At 39.9% G+C, this 7686-nt stretch overlaps 1 pseudogene; it reads right to left on the bottom strand.

Moving 5' to 3' along the window:
* Nucleotides 1-4376: 4376 nt before the first annotated feature.
* Nucleotides 4377-5210, bottom strand: LOC121033406 (voltage-dependent anion-selective channel protein 2-like; annotated as a pseudogene).
* Between the last annotated feature and the right edge of the window lie 2476 nt (nucleotides 5211-7686).

Raw genomic sequence — 7686 nt, 5'->3', positions numbered from 1 at the left:
AAACAGCCCTGAATAAATATAAAAGAATTGAGATCATACCATGCATATTTTCAGATAGCAATGCTATGAAACTTGAAATCAACCAGAAGAAAAAGTTTGGAAAACCTCTAAATGCATGGAGGTTAAAGAATATCCTACTAAAGAATGACTGGGTCAACCAGGCAATTAAGGAAGAAATTTTAAAACATATGGAAGCAAATGAAAATGAAGACACGACAGTCCAAACCCTTTGGGATGCACCAAGGCAGTCTTAAGAGGAAAATACATTGCAATCCAGGCCTATATCAAGAAACAAGAAAAATCCTGAATACAAAACCTAACCTCACACTTAAAGGAACTAGAAGCAGAACAGAAGAAGAGCTATCTAACAGAAGAAGAGAAATAATAAAGATTAAAGCAGAAATAAACAATATAGAATAAAAAAACAGTAGAACAAATCAATGAATCTAAGAACTGGTTTTTTGAAAGAACGAAATAAAATTGATAACCCCCTAGCCAGATTTCCCAAAAAGAAAAGAGAGAGAACCCAAATAGGTAACATCACAAATGAAAGAGGGGAGATTGCAACCAACACCATAGAAATACAGACAATTATTACAGAATACTATGAAAAATTATATGCCAAAAAATTGGACAACCTGGAAGAAATGGGGAAATTCCTAGACACCCACACAATACCAAAACTCAAACAGGAAGAAATAGAAAATTTGAACAGACCCCTAACCGGCAAAGAAATTGAATCAGTTATCAAAAATCTCCCAAAAAAGAAGAGTCCTGGGCCAGATGGCTTCCCAGGGGAATTCTACCAGACATTTAAAGAAGAGTTAATACCTATCTTCTCAAGCTGTTCCAAAAAATAAAAATGGAAGGAAGGCTTCCCCACTTACTCTATGAATCCAGCATTACCTTGATTCCTAAACCAGACAGAGACACCACTAAAAAGGAGAATTACAGGCCAATATCCCTGAAGAACATGGATACAAAAATTCTCAACAAGATACTAGCCAACCGGATCCAACAATACACTAAAGAAATCATTCACCATGACCAAGTGGGATTTATTCCTGAGCTGCAGGGCTGGTTCAATATTTGCAAATCAATCAATGTGATAGATACATCACATTAATAGAAGAAAAGATAAGAACCATATAATCCTCTCAATAGACACAGAAAAACTTTCGACAAAATACAGCATCTTTCTTAATAAAAAACCTTCAAGAAAGCTGGGATAGAAGAAACATACCTTAACTTTATAAAAGCCATATATGAAAGGCCCACAGCTAATATCATCCTCAGTGGGGAAAAACTAAGAGATTTCTCCTAAGTTCAGGAACATGACAGGGATGTTCACTCTCACCACTTTGTTCAACATAGTACTGGAAGTCCTAGCCTCAGTAATCAGAAAACAAAATGAAAGAAAAGGCATCTAAATTGGTGAAGAAAAAGTCAAACTTTCACTTTTTGCAGATGACATGATACTCTACATAGAAAACCCAAAAGACTCCACCCAAAAACTGCTAGAACTGATATGTGAATTCAGCAAAGTTGCAGGATATAAAACCGATTTTATATAGAAAACAGTTGCATTTCTATACACTGATAATGAAACTGCAGAAAGAGAAATCAAAGAATCAATTCCATTTTCAAGTGCACCAAGAACCATAAAATACCTAGGAATAAACCTAACCTAAGAGGTAAAAGATGTGTATGCTGAAAACTATAGAAAACTTATGAAAAAAAATGGAGAAGACACAAAGAAATGGAAAAACATTCCATGCTCATGGACTGGAAGAACAAACATTGTTTAAAATGTCGATACTACCCAAAGCAATGTACACATTCAATGTAATGCCAATCCAGATTGCACTGGCATTCTTCTCAGAGCTAGACAAACAATCCTAAAATTTATATGGAACCACAAAAGACCCTGAATAGCCAAAGTAATGTTGAAAAGAAAACCAGAGAAAAAGAAAAACCAAAGAAAATCACAATCTTAGACTTTAGCCTCTACTACAAAGGTGTAATCATCAAGACAGTATGGTAGTGGCACAAAAAAATCCACTAAGATCAATGGAACAGAATAAAGAACCCAGAAATAGACCCAGAAATGTATGGCCAACTAATCTTTGACAAAGCAGGAAAGAATATCCAATGGAAAAAAGACAGTCTCTTTAGCATAGGATGTTGGGAGAACTGGACAGCAACATGCAGAAGAATGAAACTGGACCACTTTCTTACACCATACACAAAAATAAACTCAAAATGGATGAAAGACCTAAATGTGAGACAGGAAACCATCCAAATCCTAGAGGAGAAAACAGGCAGCAATCTGTTTGACTTCAGCCACAGCAACTTCTTACTTGACACGACTCTGAAGGCAAGGGAAATAAAAGCAAAAATGAACTATTAGGATTTCATCAAGATAAAAAGCTTCTGCACAGCAAAGGAAACAATAAATAAAACTAAAAGGCAGCCAATGGAATGGGAGAAGACTAACGACATATCTGATCAAGGGTTAGTATCCAAAGTCTATAAAGAACTTGCCAAACTCAACACCCAAAAAACAAATAATCCAGTAAAGAAATGGGCAGAAGACATGAATAGATACTTTTCCAAAGAAGACATCCAGATGGCCAACAGACACATGAAAAGATGTTCAACATCACTCATCATCAGGGAAATACAAATCAAAACCACACTGCGATACCACCTCACACTGGTCAGAGTAGCTAAAATGAACAACTCAGGAAACAACAGATGTTAGCGAGGAAGTGGAGAAATGGGCATCCTCCTGGGCTGTTGGTGGGAATGGAAACTGGTGCAGCCACTCTGGAAAACAGTATGGAGGTTCCTCAAAAAATTAAAAATAGAACTACCTTACTCAGCAATAGCATGTCTAGGAATTTATTCAAAGGACACAGGAGTCCTGATTCATAGGGCCACATATACCCCAATATTTATAGCAGTGCTATCAATGATAGCCAAATTATGGAAAAAGCCCAAATGTTCATCAATTGATGAATGGATAAAGAAACAGTGGTGTGTGTGTGTGTGTGTGTGTGTGTGTGTGTGTGTGTGTATGTGTAATGGAATACTACTTGACAATGAGAAAGAATGAAATCTTGACATTTGCAACAACATGGATGGAACGGGAGAGTATTATGCTAAGGAAATAATTCATTCAGAGAAAGACAGATATCATATGTTCTCGCTCATATGTGGAATTTGAGAAACTTAACAGAAGACCATGGTGGAAAGGAAGGGAAAAATAAATAGTTTCAGAGAGGGAGGCAAACCATAAGAGACTCTTAAAAACAGAACAAACTGAGCTTTGGAAGGGGACGAGGGGATGGGAAAATGGGTGGTGGTCATTGAAGAGAACACTTGTTGGGTTGAGCGCTGGGTGTTGTATGTAAGTAATGAACCATGGGAATCTATTCCTGAAGCCAAGAGAACACTGCATACCCTGTATGTTAGCCAACTTGACAATAAATTATATTTAAAAAAAAAAGAAACAATGGAAACTCAGATGATTTGTTCAAAACTCGAAATTAATCATATGAAAATGATCACAATACTATAATCTAATACAAAATAATTAAGAAAATATAAAATATAAAGAAAAATAAATTAACCTGCAATTACCTTTGAAAACCTTCGTGACTGGCGTGAGGGATACAAGAGAGAGGAGCGTTATTGTATAGGATGACTTGCACTGTCACTAACAGGATCACTGCTATCTATTGGCTCAATGGAATCTTTTTGTGCAACTTTAACAAGGAACCTATCCAATGATCTAGAATGAATCAAAGCATTCCTAAGCTTATTCTTGTATGGAAAAGAAAAGTACTGTCCATAGGTGCCTTGAAGTGACAAAAAATACACTAGTGCCAGTTGTGGACACCTTCCGATGTTCTGAAAATTCACTGATTTCTGCCAAACACCATGGCCTGAGACCAAGCATACAGGCATGGAAGCCAATCACCCACAATCCCAGAGAGAGCGGGGGGACCATTGGCTAATTGTGATCATGTGACATTTAGCATCACGTACCACTCGTATTGCAAGATATCGCTCAGTTATCAAGTTAAAATTTATTAGAAATGTTTGCTCATCTTGCAGAACACTCATAGGACAAGTTACTCGCAATCCAAGGTTTTGCTGTACATTTAAATAATGTGTAGGTGACTGCATGACTACAGCATTGGTAACTAGATGATAACCAATTCAATTAGAAACCAACTAACAACTGTCTAAATATTTAAAATACAGCTCTTGTTTAGATCATCCGTTGTTTTGATCACCTTCAAAATTGCTGGTCAATTTGGAAATATATTAAGGCCAAATCTTCTGATATCCATTCCCAGTGGTTTCTTTCAGCTGTATAAAGCCTCCAATTCCAGGGCAAGGCCAGGTTTGTGGCCTCCAGCATGAATGCTCTTCTCATCTACCAGAGCAGACAGGCCTGAGTCTGGGTGTAGTCCATTGCAATTAAACTAGAGTTGTTGACTTTTGCAGAGATAGAAACAGTGAGATCCAACTGATATTTGGCTGCAATGCCAAAGTGAGTGCAGTCAGTACCTCACGTCCAAGCAAGGTTTACTGAAGTGTCAAGATCTTCACATACTTTCTGATTAATTGATATTCCAAATTCTGTCCTATCATTGACATTAATGTGTAGATGGAAATCCCCAGTCCTGCAGCCCACTGCAAAGTTAATTGTTGTCAGCTTTGATCTGACACTGTCAAAGGTCATCTGGTACCCAGCAAGCCAGCTCTCATAACCAAAGACAGCTGAACCATGACTTGCACATCCAGCAAGATCAAATTCAACCTCACAACCAAGGTTTACACACTCCCTCTTATAAGAAGACTTGATTTTACCACTATTCTTACCCATGTTTGATGAAAATGTAATATCAAATGTTAGTTTCAAACCTTGACAAATCCAGTCTTCAATTGTGATTTCTATTCCCACACTGTTGCCAGTGTTCCATTTTTCTGTGAAAAATTTCACAGCATTTATATTTGGTCTCCACAGTTCCAGTAACTTTCCCAGTGTCTGTATTAGATGTTGAGAACTCCACACCACTGCATGACTTTGTTTTGACGTCCAGTTTCATCAACCCAAAACCAAATCCTCTGTTGAAAATATTTCTAGCAGCTTTGCCAAGGTCAGCTGATGATGGAGGAATACATGTTGGCTGCATCCGTAGGTCACCATGGCAAGGCCACAGATCTGGTGGTCTCCTGAGGGGGGCTGCTGCTGCTGTTCCACTCACAGCTAAGGCCACTGGGCTCACTCAGAGTCAGGCTGCAGCTATCACAGCTGGAGGCAGATATGTAGGACTCAAATTGTAGTTATTTTATAACAAATGCATAATTTGTACATTGAGCAAGCATTACAGAGGTGTGGAACCAAAATGAAACTTCATGTTTGTCTTTCTCTGATGCTCTAAACTTTCTGCAGTGAGGAATAGTATTCTCCAGAGCCTGGATGAAGACTTGGGCAGACTGAAAATTCTGGTTACTCACAGATAGTCCTATGTTGCTTTTAGCCATAGATAGTCTCAAATAGAGAAATTAAAATGTCTAGTGTCATGTGATGGTCAAACTCTAACTTTGATTGTCAGTTGGAATGGCATTAGGTTATCTCCCCTCTAAGTTCATTCCTGCTTCCAGATGGAAGTTTCCAGTAGGAAAAAGGGATCATCCTTCTCCTTGCCCCTCTTTCTAAGCTCAATGCTTTTCCTGGCCTCCTTTGTCTCCCCCTTACTAGTAGTTTCAGAGAGAAGCTAGGCCTGAGATGGGATGGGTTCGCGGTCAAAACCATCTCTCATGACTTCCTCAGAGACTCCTCTTATCCCTCAATCTGAGAAGGTGCATCTATATTCCAGATGGTCCTTGAAATTCTATCTTTAGCCCCTAAAGATAGATCACCTAGCATTCTCCTCTTAAGGTCACCTCATACTACCAGCCGGTTCCACTGGCCAGGACCTTGTGTCAGCTTCTCCTGCATGGTCCACATCTGGTGTATGGTGGATGCTGTCAGGTCTCTTGCCTTGACTAGTTCTAGGAGTGCAGATCCTCTCAACCTGGCCAGCCTGCTGGCTTCACTACCAAGATGGAAAGCCAGTTCTTACCCACTACAGATTTCCTTTGGTAGAAGGGAGTCAGACCCCATCCATGGTTCATTGTAGCTTTGTGAAGAATAGGTGTAGCCATGCACTGAAGAAAAAGTTCTCAGACACTGAGACTGAGTGGACATGCAGGGCTGTGTCTGCCAGGGAAATAGTAGCCACAGAAAACTGCACATAGTCTTTATTTCATGTTCACCAGGTGTAAACATCAAAGAATGTTAAAGCATGGGAGGAAAACACAAAGAGCCTCCAGACATAGACCAAACACACATCTGGTGTTTACGTGAAAGCATGCAGGGAAGATGGGCAGTTTCAAGAACTACTAGGTAATTACAGAGGGTCTGATCCCTGACTGGCTCCTGGGAGATCATGGGGCTCTGGATCTCATAGTGCTATCGCGTTTGACAGCCTTGAGACCAGAACATTGCTGATGTTTCAGCAATTACCCCATTTACTTTCCCGGGGCTTACAATACATTCTCTAGAGATAACTCCACAAATGGGTCAGGTTCCAGATCTGGGTCTCCCAACTGGATGGAATCCTGGTCAAATTTCCAACTGGTTTCTTGGAAAGCCACCCTTGCTGGGCTTATGTCAAAAAATATCTCCTTCTTTTTTTTTTTTTTTTCAACGTTTATTTATTTTTGGGACAGAGAGAGACAGAGCATGAACGGGGGAGGGTCAGAGAGAGAGGGAGACACAGAATCGGAAACAGGCTCCAGGCTCTGAGCCATCAGCCCAGAGCCCGACGCGGGGCTCGAACTCACGGACCGCGAGATCGTGACCTGGCTGAAGTCGGACGCTTAACCGACTGCGCCACCCAGGCGCCCCAAAAAATATCTCCTTCTAATGGAGGGAAAGGGACAGGATTCAGCAAAGCACCAGCTCTCACCAAACACATCCTTTCACCAAGATCCACACTAATGTAATTGCAAGGGTCTCTAAATGTGGAAGATGGAGTGCCAGAATGATTGATGTGAAAAGACTTGACCAGGCATTTCTGACCTTGAAGGTGGGAGAGGCCACAAGCAAGGAATGCAGGCAGCCTCTGGATGAGGCAATAAAATAGATTCTCTCCTAGATCCTTTAGATAGGAACTCAGTCTTGCCTGACACCCTGATTTTAGCCAGTAAGACCCATTTCTGGCTTTTGACCTCCAGAACTGCAAGACAAATTTGTGTTGTCCTAAGCCACTAAATTTGTGGTAATTTGTGACAGCAGCAATAGAAAGTAGTACAAAGAAAGAATGGAGACAAAACCAGGAGATTCCAACAGAACATCAGTGCCAAGGGCAAATAAACATGTAGACTTTGAAGGTGTCAAGCCTATAGGACTTGAGAATATCACTTAAGTGCTATGTGCTTGAGTTTCCTCATCTGTAAAATAGGCTAGTAACAATGTTATTTAGAAGAGTGCCTTGTAGATTCATCTATTAACATTATTAGTACAGGATGATATAGAAGCAACTATGATGATCCCTTACCTGGACTGTATCCTGATATGAAAATCACTGAAGAAAGATGAAGACTCCCTAGTTATCCCTCAGA

This window comes from Herpailurus yagouaroundi, unplaced genomic scaffold (assembly GCF_014898765.1).
Source record: "Herpailurus yagouaroundi ecotype Mexico unplaced genomic scaffold, PumYag 159, whole genome shotgun sequence".
Lineage (NCBI taxonomy): Eukaryota > Metazoa > Chordata > Mammalia > Carnivora > Felidae > Herpailurus > Herpailurus yagouaroundi.
The sequence above is the reverse complement of the archived record's forward strand: the minus strand, read 5'-3'. Positions and strand labels throughout refer to the sequence as shown.